Here is a 13,143-nt window from a genome sequence, read left to right as displayed (position 1 = left end):
CTAAGTATAATCATTCTCAATTTTTCTGTGGTTTGTGACTACCTAACTTTGAGCTAAATATAAAGTTTTGAGTGCAAAAATGGTTTCCTTTTGACATTTTGACCATAGAAGAGTGTTTATAGACCATAGAGTGACCTTTCCGGGTAGTTCTGTTGAAATTTTCATGAAGATGGATTGATTTTCATGACGATGGATTGAGATTTTGGTACCTTGTTGGATGTCCGCTAGAATTTGTAGGATAGTGCCACAAGCCCTATTATAACTCCTCCTAAAGTTTCATTGCTTTCTGAGATCATTTGGTTGAGAAAATGACATGATGACTTAGAGCGATGAGACATGATATAGGCAAAATTTTCAGATTAGAGAGTGATATATTTGCTATTGGTAATGATAGCTTAGTTCCATGGGTTCACTTCTTGAGTTTTACACCCTCAAAGAGTCTCCATGCCCCATCCAGGTCGCTTCCTTGAGTATTGACATTATGTTAGTGCAAGACAACTATGTTGTAGACGTCCGATCCTGGTGACCTACTAACATTGGCACCATCGTAGAGGAAATGATTCTTAACTGGTGAGTGACCTTGTCATATTTGTAGCCTTCTTTTTTGAAGATTTTGTTACCCTTTCTTTTTTAACGTTAGTAGTGAAGCAGCTAGACACGGGATTTAGTGCTTGGTAGAGGCTAGAAGTCAAGAACTTGCTAGATCTACGCTTGATAGGCAAAGAGAGTTATGAGCGAGATGCAAAAGGCTTTTCATTTTTTATTTTTCTTGATACTTTGAAAGTGCTATTCCACAATCCATTTCACCTTCAAATTGCATTGTTTTGTCTGATTTTGTTCATAGCTTCATTTTGGTTCCTAGGAGTAGGGTAAGTAGCAACTACTACCATCAAATTTGGGTTAAAGGTTCAGGGTAAAAACTATCAAAAAACCATATTTTGGCAAACGAGACCATAACTCTAAAAACTAGAAAATTTGATGGCCAAAGCTTGAAAGTTGACCAAGTCCCAAAAATTTAGTACAAAAGGGATCACCAAACTCACAAGAAGGTTGGAAATTCATCCTACTTGGTGGAGGAACATGGATCGCGATCCATGTATCTTTGTGACAGTTTGACTAGAATTTGATACCATTGGATTGGGAATGCTTTTAAGCAATAGGATCCATATTTTTGGAATGAAATAGATGCCAAACACACACTCAAAACTAAAAAATTGGACAAAATCTACAAAAGCTTAGGAAATTAATGAAAATTTGGGGTTTTCTAACTTTTAGTGATCCCAATTCAAAAAAGGTTGGGAATTGACCTCTACAGGGTATAGACAACCAATTGACCAAATTTCATGCCAAATTGTTGTCAAACATGGATTGCGATCCAAGTACTTTTTCATCATTTGGAAGTGAGATTTGAATGGTAGATTGTGATACCATTTGAAAGAACTTTCTCAGAAGGCACAATAGCAAAAAGTGAAAAAAAGTTGGTCAAAATAGCAAAGCTTAACAAACTTAACGAAAATGACAAAGCAAACACAAAATTTTACTTTGATTGGCAAAAAGTTATCCAAATTCAAAAACATTTTGAGAGTAGACTAGTGACATCATAAGTAAGCAGCATGCCAAATTTGGAGTCCAAATCTGATAAAAAAAGAAACAAGATCCATGTATCTTTTCTAATTTTTTAAACAGAGACCATACTAGCCTATAATAGAGAACATTATAAACAAAACTTCCAAAAGCAAAAAGGCCAAAAAATTTCAAAAGTGGTCAAAAGGGGGCAAAAGCACTTCTAAATCGTGAAAATTATGTGATAATTGAGAACCACCTCTACAAGTCAGGAAGTGATGGAAACTTGCAAATTTGTGCCACGGAATGTGAGTACACACTGATTCTTGAGCAAGCTCATGGCAGGTAGGTGGGCAAACATTTTTCTGCAAACAAAACTGCGAAAGAAATACTTCTTGTAGGAATTTGGTGACCAACCTTGTTCGTGGATGTTGAGCTATATGTGAAACATTGTGATGAATGCCAACACACCAAAGTACCTATGAGGAGAGACAAAATGTCATTACGGCCTATGATGGGAGCAAGGGCTTTTGCCAAGTGGGGGATAGACTTTGCTGGACCTATTGCACCACCTGCATATAGAACACATGGTCAATATATCATAGTGGCCACGGATTATCTAACCAAGTGGGTTGAGGCCAAAGCAGCACAAAGAAATGATGCATGAACAATAGCACATTTCTTGGATGAGAATATCTTCATCAGATACAGACTACTAATCAAGACTCAATGAGTGATCAAGGGACTCACTTTCTAAATGAAATGATTGAATTCTTTACGAAAGAATTCAAGGTGCTTCATTGTAAATCAACACCATATCACCCTCAAGCGAACGGACAAGCAGAAAGCACAAACAAAATTCTATGCACAATGCTCACAAAAATAATGTATGGATCAAGAGCAACCGATTAGGACCAAAAGCTACATTTAGCTCTATGGGTGTATTGGATAGCATATAAAACAACACTTGGGACAACACCTTTCAACTTGGTGTTTGGGATTAATGCCATATTACCCATGGAATCTTGATTTGTACACTGCAAGTAGACAAAAACTAGGATGGATTGGACATGAACTATTTGACAAGGTTGTCTAGCTAGAAAAGCTAGATAAATTGCGACTTAGAGTTGTTGCTTCCATCTATGCACAAAAATGGCACATGAAAGAGTTCCATGATTAGCACATGATTGACAAGGAATCTCAAAAGGGGGACTATGTATTAGTCTACACCTTAAAACAACACTCCAAAAAGTTAAAAAAACCAAGGTAATGGCCCATTTGTGATCAACGACATATCACCTAGTGGAGCCATAAAACTTGCGACATTAGAGGGATAGGATATGCCTAATTGGATCAATGATTGTAGATTAAAGTGATATCATTTATTGCTACATGTTGAAATATTGAACAAGATTCATCAAGCAAAAAAATAAAAGCAGATTACTCAATCCATTCAAGCTCACACAAAGGAGGAAGCAAAGTTGTGGATTTTAAAGTGCAAAGAACAACAAACCACAACCCAAATTGATAACTAGAAACCTTTTCTCCTCCTATTGTAGTCCAACTAGAAACCCCATCTCCTCCTATTGCAACGATTAAGACGGAGCTAAATTGTCTTGGAGGTATGGATGTATACATCCATGCTCAGCTAGTAGATGGATCAACAGAACGAGCACTTGTTGATACTAGAGTGTGAGTTAATTTCATAAAGTACTCAACTTACCTAAAATTGTCAGATGAGATTTTGATGCCAATCAAGATAGAGCTCCGAGAAGCCAACAAATGGATGATGGTCACCTTAGGTCAAGCCAATGTATCAATCAACATTGACGGCCATCACTACTCACATCAATTCCATATTATGGCAGACACTGATCTTAATGAAGCAATCATCTTTGGAGTCTCATGGATGCAAACATATAAACCAGTTCCAGATTGGCAAGAAAAAACCTTAAATTTCCACCTTAAGAAAACCTCTTATGTCACTCCCTTAACACCGATAGATCGTATTTGGAATGTACCACCATTTCACACCAAAGCGTAGCCTACATTCCAAACTAAATTTCCTACACCAACCCATTAAAAACAAATCAAGAAAGTCTAGGTGAAAAAGTCACTCATAGAAAACAAACCAAAGGAGATATGGTTACCCAAGACACAAGTTTCAAATCTTTTCCAGCCCAGCTCAACAAAAACTAGCACATAACCGACCTCCTCAAAGCACTTATACTTGGAAACAAAAATCAAAGTAGCGGACCACCTATGTATCCAACAAACCCAAGTAAAAATGGATATTGAAGTCCATAACAGAGAAGAAACCAGTCAAGAACAAATCAATTTGTCAATGGCGACCCAAGCAACTAAACAGACAAACACGTTTGGTGTCTCCACAACCACAATACCATTGGGTACCAAAAGGCCAACCAAGCCAACTAATCATCCACCCAAGAATACTCACAAAACCAACAATCAAGGAAAGGCATGCCATCTTCAAAAACTTTTATTTGGACAAAGCAGTTTAGATGGATCCTCACCAACAAAAACCATTGAACACTCTCTCATACCCTTGAGATAGTTCCAGACACAACAAAAGCTATGGACCAAACAGGATTGCATCAACACTTCTTAAATAATTATTACATTGAGATTGTACAATAGTCTATAAAACATAGCGTCATGTGTGATTCCTTGAATAGAATAACAAAGACTATTGCTATTTAGAATGCATTACATGATGTAATATGATAGGCTATGAAAAGGGATGCAATGTGTCATATGCTCATGCTCATTCCATATCCACCCCCCTTTAATGCACAAAGATGAGAGAGATAGGGTACACAAGAGAGAGAGAGAGAGAGAGAGAGAGAGACAGAGAGACAGAGTCTATATATATATATATATATATATATATATATATATATATATATAATGTACAAAGGTGAGAGAGAGAGAGAGAGAGAGAGAAAATACCTAAGAAAATTAAGGAGATAAATGGAGATGGATAGATAGAGACCATGCTACCTATACGTACATACAAAAATAGAGAGAGAGCATGCATTCAAGAGAGAATGTATATCTAATGTACAAAGGTGAGAGAGAGAGAGAGAGAGAGAGAGAGAGAGAGAGAGAGAGAATACCTAAGAAAATTAAGGAGATAGATGGAGATGGATAGATAGAGACCATGCTACCTATACATACATATAAAAATAGAGAGAGAGCATGCACGCAACACACACACACACACACACACACACAGAGAGAGAGAGAGAGAGAGAGAGAGAGAGAGAGAGAGAGAGAGAGAGAGAGAGAGAGATGGAGGAAAATAGAATCAAGAGGGTTTGTGTGGCTTCTAAAAAGGGCCACTTGCTGCTAGTGGTAGAGGCGGCAATGGGTGGCATCTGGTGGTAGTGAGCAGTAAGGGTGGAGGGGGGGGGGGGGGGGGGGGGGGGGGGGGGGGGGGAAGCTCTCTCCAAAGCTTGATTTACCAAGCTCATTGATTATCCTCCCCCGGGGGGGGAGTCGATGAGACATAGGAGAAAATGCTACAAAGGGGCGCTCAGGGGTCTTGTGAAAAGGGAGAGATTAGTGAGCCCCTCTCAAGGCTGCAACCAATACTAAAGGCTTGTCAAGGTGGATCAGTACCACTACAAAAGGCCTCTCAAGGAGTTCTCATTGTGTGATGACATGTCAATGCACCTGTTGTTGAAGTACTTCACAATGTACATTGTGTGTTGTACTGTAAGGTGAGCAACAATCCCCATTGGCGACTTGCTATGTAGGTAGCATTGTGTGCCGAGGAATTGTGTCACTAACCCATTACTCTTAAGGAGTGTGGGATGTGTGCTATGCATTGGGGACATGTAGGCAAAGGGAAAAGGGCAAAGGGCCAGTGGATGACAACCCCTGCCTTTTAAATTATAAATATAGATGACTTATGAACAAGCTTATGAATCTCGTGTCCATGATTCAGTGCTAACATGAATATATTTGCTTATCTTTGTAATGAGTATCCTTTATCTTTTCCAAGCAATAAAAAAATTATGCATTTAAAAAATAATAACCTCTCTTTTTTTTATTAGCAAAAAGGGGGGCATCACTAAGGCCTCCCCCCTTTGAGGCTGGCTAAAAAAGGGTAGCTTGGTAACGATGTCCTCCACTCTCAATTCTGCCAAAATTGAAAGAGTTAGCAATCTGACTGTTCTACCCAGTCTTTCTCCAAAGAGCATGATTTTCAAGGCCGTTTCTATTAAGAACAAGTGGACAAATTTGTTGATACATGGAAGGGGCTTTATCTCAACCCACACAAATCTTCTCTTAGCACAAGGTGATTCTTCATGAAATGCTTTAAAAAAAAGTTGCCCTTCAAAAGATACATTCATTTTGTCGTGCCCTTCCAAGTACAAAATAGTTCATACTGAAGAGACCAAAATTCATGCAAAATGTTCCCAAATTTTCAAGAAACAAATAAAAAATTAAAGTTTTTCTTCAAGATTTTTGGTTTGCCCAAAGGGGGACAACTAAACAGAGATGTCTCCCATTTTTGCTAATGAAAAAGGAGAGCTTTTTCTACTACTACTTTATTGGTGGATAGAGGTAATGGACATTTATTTAGCACTGAGGATATTGGAAGAATCATGAACTTTGATAATAAATGATTGGTTTTAATAGAAATCTAGATAAGGCACTATCGGGGGAAGGGGCTATGGTGGATGGTAGCATAGCAGAGCCAAGAGAGGAAGAGCATGCAACAACAAAGAACGAGAGAGAGAGAGGGGATAAGTTACACGAGTGAACACAATGAAAAGGGAAATATTATTTAGGGTTATTGAGCAAAGTAAAGCTCGCCACCATACTTGACCCTGTAGTAGCACCTGTGCACATTTGGCACGGGCACATCAATGTCCTTGACCTTTGTGGTTGGAGTGGCACACTCCAAAATAGGTGACTCCATCCCCACTTCACCACCAAAACAAGAATCCCAATAGGATCCCCCATCGCTCTGTCTCTCATGACACTCAATACCCTGAGGCTAACATTGTTGTGTGCTGCTAGAAGACATTTTTTGACCACCTGTGGATTGTCAACGAGGCTTGGTCAAAGCAAGAGTCAAACAAAATGGTGTGGGGCCCTGGGATGGAAGGGGGTGGGTCCCTACGATGGAAGGGGGTAGTTTGGTAAGAAGGGATGGTAGAAGGAGACGTATGGAGTCCCTCCCTAACTCTAGACGTGCAAGACTCTAGACGTATGGAGTCCCTCCCTAACTCCCCCACGGTGTGGTCTACTATGAAAGACCATAGACCACAAGTTGCTATGGAGTGTAGCGGCCAAACAATCCCTACATCAAACACAAGTACTCCTCTTGTAAAGATGGTATGTGCTATACGTTCGGATCTGCCCTCGCGGAGGAACCTGAGTAGATGGACTGACACCTCCACAGCTGTAGGAGGGCCATGTTTTCAAATAACAAAAAGAAATCTACACTCATAATTTCAAAAAACTAGCTACAAATAAACCCTTAATCCATTGCTTGGACTTACCACCTCAATAGTCGAGTCCACTCGAGACGATGTCCACCTTGGATTGGGACATGAACCAACCAAAGGAAGAATGCAAAAGTTGCTCCAATAGATGGTCTCTCGTCTGACATCTACAAGAGATTAGTTGAAAGTATTAGGACCTAGCGGCAATAATATGGGCGGTGTAATGTATGAAGCATGACCCATTGGATTCCATCAAAGCCAAAATACATTGCCCGTGTGTGTGTGTACGTGTGTGTGTGTGTGACAGAGAGACAGAGAGAGAGAGAGAGAGAGAGAGAGAGAGAGAGAGAGAGAGAGAAGGGGGGGGGGGGGGTTGAATAGAGGAATATTAGGTGAGAGGGACAAAGTGTAAAACACTAAAAAATATGAAAATTTTCAATTTTTCTTTTAGGCAATGTCGAACCCTAAACGAAGGATTTTACAATTTTAATCGAATCAAAATACACCAAAGCTTGGTTTTTACAAGCTCTCTATGGGTGTGTGTGTGTGTGAGAGAGAGAGAGAGAGAGAGAGATTTCACAAGAAAGTAAGAGCACATTAAGAAAAGTGAGCTCCCATTACTTTCCTTCCAAACTAGTGAAAGTTTGGAGAAAAAAAAGGTATTGACATATCACTAGCACTAGCCCCTTTTCTTTTTAAAACTTTCACTAGTTTGGAAGGAAAGTTATGGGAGCTCACTTTTCTTAATGTCCAAAGGAAAGTGAACTCTTACTTTCATTTGAGATCTCTCTCTCTCCCTCTCACACACACACACACACTTTTGGTCACTTCTCTCTACCTAGGCTACTTCTTTTGTAATTTACACATACTTCACTCCTACTTTGGTATCAATAATGTGATTTGTTGGTTATAATATCTTGTCTCTCTCTCTCTCTCTCTCTCTCTCTCACACACACACACACACACACACAGAGTTGGTCTCTACATTTACCTATGAGTGTTTCACGATTAAACTATGACTTGACTTTGTCCTCTTGGTATGTAATCCACTTGGGGTTTGGGGTTTTTTCTCAATGGATGATAGTTTATACCCCTCTTTAATCCCCATGACTATATTTTTCTATGCTAATGAGAGCTTTTGGCTACACTGTCTTATGGGGATCTTTAAAACCTCCTCCTACCTACACACATCCCAAATCCACTTGGGGTTTGGAGTTTTTTCTCAATGGATGATAGTTTATATCCCTCTTTAATCCCCATGACTATATTTTGCTATGCTAATGAGAGCTTTTGGCTACACTGTCTTATGGGGATCTTTAAAACCTCCTCCTACCTACACACATACTCTATCCTATGAAAAATTGCCTTGCTAAGTTCATAACTCCCCAAGATCACCTTTGTAGATGGTTATATCAGTGCACTTTTTCTCATAATAAGATTTCAGTAGAGTTCTTAATCACATAATTTGACCAAGTTTAAGCCTCATTAATTCCACTATATGTGTGTGTGTGTGTGTTAGATGAAAAAAGATATCAAAACTTTGTGCCACCTATCGATTTGCCTTGCTGCAAAGTTGTACCACATGTGCATGTATTGTGGACAGCTGACGCTAAGCAAGTGGGCACAAACTAATTAACTAACTCTCTCTCTCTCTCTCTCTCTCTCTCTCTCTCTATTAATCTTGTGCTACTCTTAATGACATAGCCATGTGATGATCTATCAACGTAGGTTTCCACATGGGATAGATCATATGGCTATGTCAACATAAGCTTCCACATAGGTAGAGAGTGTTCACATGTAAGATGATGCAGCAAAAGCTCACACCCAACACAAACAATGATGGGTACAATTAGTAGTTTACAAGATATGATGTTTGACTTAGATTTCCCACCATTTGCAGTACATGTTGCAATGCTGATGTGTGAAACAAAGCCAAGTGATGATAGTCATGTTGGTAGGTCTTGAAGGTCAAAGAATTTGAACCTTGTTGTTTAACACATTGTAGTGAGAACAATGGTGTAAGAGCTAGGGGTTTGGAGGGCCTTAGGTGAAGGACACCTTGAGAGGTGGCCTTTAGGCTCATGGTGTGACTTTGTGAAAATAGGATCTAAGGCTATGGAAGATTCTTTGCTTGTTGGTAATTAGCCTCGGACTAGAGGGATTGAGGCTTTAGTGGAGACTGATGTGAGGACAAGTTTTAGTACCAAGGGTTAAGAGCTAAGAGTGGCTATCATGGGAACAAAGGCTTATTTATGGCATAATAGGCTTTGCCTTTAGGTGATGACAACACATCATGGTGCCATCTCAAATTGACCGCATGGCAAGGTTTGTGGGAAACATTAGTGCACTGTAGGTGGTTGAGAGAGAGAGTCGATGCATGTATGATGTAGCACGACTAAGTAAGATGAGGCTAAGTAGATAAAGCCTCTCTATGTAGCCATAGAGTCAAGGGATTCACTCTTTGCACAAAAGGACATGCCAAGTATGAGCAAAGACTTTCAAAAAACCCCCTATTTAGGACTAGAGGATTGTAATTATGAACCCCCTTCTTATGGTTATAAGAGCTATAGTAACATATATTTATTATACCCTATCTTATGTATAAAGTTTTGTAGAGTTTTTTGAAAACACATTATGGGTAAATCTTGTGTTGTAATACTCTATTGTGTTTTAAAAAAAAAGGAATAGTTGATGTCCATGTACTTGATTGGGATCTCTTTATTCCTAAGCCTCAACCGACCCTAATACCAAAAGAAAGAAGAAAAACCAAGAAGTACTTATTAGATGAAAGCATGTGAGCACTAATAAATTTGAGGTTTGAAAAAGTGAGAAGTGAGAGATACCCCTTTCGAGGGGTCTATGCACAAAATACACAATTTATACTTTTGTACAATTTTCAAGAGTTGCAAAGTGTTTGTATGGGGAAGGAGTTCTCAACACTCGGTCTAGTATGGAGTTTAAGCAATGAGTCGGACTACATCCAGAGGCACATGGTGACTAGTTCTACCTCTAAATGGGTGATATGAATGAAGTGTACTCAAGAAAAATAACATTGTGTACACCGCATTGTGGGAAGAGAGAGAGAGAGAGAGAGAGAGAGAGAGAGAGTAGTGGTGTGCGAAATAGAGTACATAGAGATACAGGAGAATGACAAAAGAGAATCTTTAAGTACCCCATCTAAATAAAATAAGCAACCATGTATTAATGTAATAACAAAATTTGGGTATACCATAACATCAAAAATATAAAGCATCGGACCCTATGTAGGGACTGACTGGTCCACCCATCCACTTCCACTCCACTATGGATAAAGACAATTGCGCTTTGTCGGGAGCGAGTAGAACACCTCCAACCTACTTTAGCCAGACACAAATTGAGTCCGATTCACCTCCCTCCATGAACCCAAGCTCTGAAGGGATCCTAAATACCAGTAAATGTTAGGGTATCAACACCAATCATATCAGTTTAGATGCCACCTCTCTTTGATGCCCAACATCCGATATTTAGGAAAATCCAAGGCAAGATCCTTGGCGTGTTAGCCATGTAGGTCATTCAACCCTCGACACACTAACCGTGTGGATAAGCCTAACAAAAAAGAAGACATAGGAAACACCCGTGATCTAGCAAAGCTCCAGGTCATCGACTTTTTTGTCTAAGGCTAAGCGATGTAGGTGATCCTAGTCTTGTAGCGATGCTTCCACGAGAAACATAATACATGAGTCCAATAACAATAGCATTTTTTATATGCACAAACAATATTTTCCAAGCAGTTAGGGTTTCTACCCTTACACGTCCACTATAAACCATCAAAACCACGTAACCATAATCCAATCTCATCACATGGGTGAGCACTCCAATATAAAAAAGAAAGGATCCAAGAGCCACATTGGCTTCCACGATCAAAATCACAACCATAATCCACCATGGGGGATCTCAGCCCTTAACCATAAACCAAATTTTAAATTGAACCAACTCCCACACTTGGAGTTTGATGTATCCACTACAATCAAACCGAACCCACTCACATGGCCCTTAAGACATGGAATTTTTAAGCACAAAATATGTTTGACCAGCGACCAATCATGATATCAAAATCAAATTTTGACAATGGCTAAGCGTGCATAAGCGATGCACTATGACCGCACCTCACCCCCCTAGTACATAGAGCTAGTTTTGACCTAGAAGGGTGGAAAGCAACATACACATGCACATGAGGGTTCCACATCCATACATGAGGTTCCATACATCACATTAGATCATTCCATCAGCATAATCATGATAAAAAACATCCCCGTCACTTTGATCAACTGTATACCATAACATCACATATATGCAAAAAATAACTTTTTACCATTTTTGGGTGCATGCATAACACATGAATGAAAGTATTTGACTTCAAACCAATGCATCAAGATCAACTCCATAATATAGACTAACACCTTATCACTTCACTTTGCCTACACGAGACTCATGCAACAAATGATAACACAAGAAGAAAGCCACCTTATTCATTATTTACCCGTACGGCTCGGGATGACTAATCCTATACCCCCATATAAGTTTATGGAAATAAAACACTTGAAATTAACTCATCAAAACAAACCATAAAACATATATGAAAAACTCATCAAACTCACGATGTCATATGCTTCCCCCCCTTGGTAGTACCCCTACACTTGTAGGTAACCCTGTATATGGAATGGTTAATAACTTGCACTCACGAAGTGATATCCGAGACTTAAATATATTTATCAACAAGTTTAATCAAGCTTTTGATTTGTCTATGAGGGTTCTCTCATCCGATGAAAATATGCAGTGGTTCTCCAAGGACCTTGTGGTTCAAAATAACAAGCTAACTTTTTGACTGGAACTCTTTAATCGTGCAAAATTTTCACGTGCCACCCGAGAGAGAAAATGTTATAAATGATGTGTCCTAAAGGGTTCGACCTGATTCCTAGGAGTTTGTGAGATATGACCAAAACAGTGTTCCTACCACCTACATGACGTGAAACGAAAAGCACTTTTTATGTTCACACATGACCATAAACACATCATGTGCATAAATCATCATGCTAATTATGGTGAAAAAAACATGGAGAAATCTCATACACACCCAGCCAGTCCATACATGCCCTCGTATATGAAAAAGCAACCACTGAGAGGGTAGTTACTCAGGAAACCAAGCAGAGAGAGAAATAGATGACGGCTATGGAGTTTAGAGCTTCTTATCGTGTTTTTAGGATTGATTATGGGATATCGAGGGGCTTCTTGCTTTGCCACAAGAGAGCGGTGAAAAGAGCTATGTAGAGACCAGAAGTCATTGGAGAACACGCACATCGTGAAAAGAGAAGAGAAGGTAGTAAGCAAGTAGAGAGAGAGAGAGAGAGAGAGAGAGAGAGAGAGTGTTCATCTTCTTCTTCTTGAAAACAAGAGAGAAGATCTTATTGAGATGTGATGAAGAGCTTTCACCATTACATATAATATGTAGGTATCACCGTGCGATAGTAGACGCAAATGTCGGCACTGAAAACTGAGCCTTGCAAGTCAATTTATAGCTGCTCTGTCAAGCTCCTGAAGTGAGGCCCAAGGAAATAGGTAGCACTACGTCTCAACTTGGAATAGCTCTCAGCTTTTGGTAGTCAACTCTCCCAATTTCCTTTCATTTTTAGAGCAAAAATTGACTAATTGGACAGTATCATGGCAACTAATGTGACCGAGAATAGTTTATGCTGCATTGTGATGCCTCAACAAAATTTTGACTTTCCCTTACTACCTCGACATATTTACGGCGTCCCTTTTTATAAAAATAATTTTTGTAAAAATATCAGTTTTAAACCCGACGATGACTAAAAATAATCTCTATATATTTATGTCATCTTAAAAAGCACGTTGCTTTTCAGAAACGCCGAAAAGCTTAAAAAAGTGTAAAAGGAAAAAATAAGTAAAATTTTCTAAAATTGAACCACGGGTTTCCCTTGTCCATCGGAATAAGAAAGTGGATAAAGCTTTAAAAATCATGAAAAGCTAAAAATAGCGTGAAAAATGTCTGAAAAGCAGATTTCTACAAAATTAAACGATAGCTCCCTCGGGACACGCAGAT

The sequence above is a fragment of the Adiantum capillus-veneris genome, chromosome 24, assembly GCF_014529385.1.
Source record: "Adiantum capillus-veneris isolate H3 chromosome 24, ASM1452938v2, whole genome shotgun sequence".
NCBI classification, from domain to species: Eukaryota; Viridiplantae; Streptophyta; class Polypodiopsida; order Polypodiales; family Pteridaceae; genus Adiantum; species Adiantum capillus-veneris.
This window is presented reverse-complemented; position numbering follows the sequence as displayed.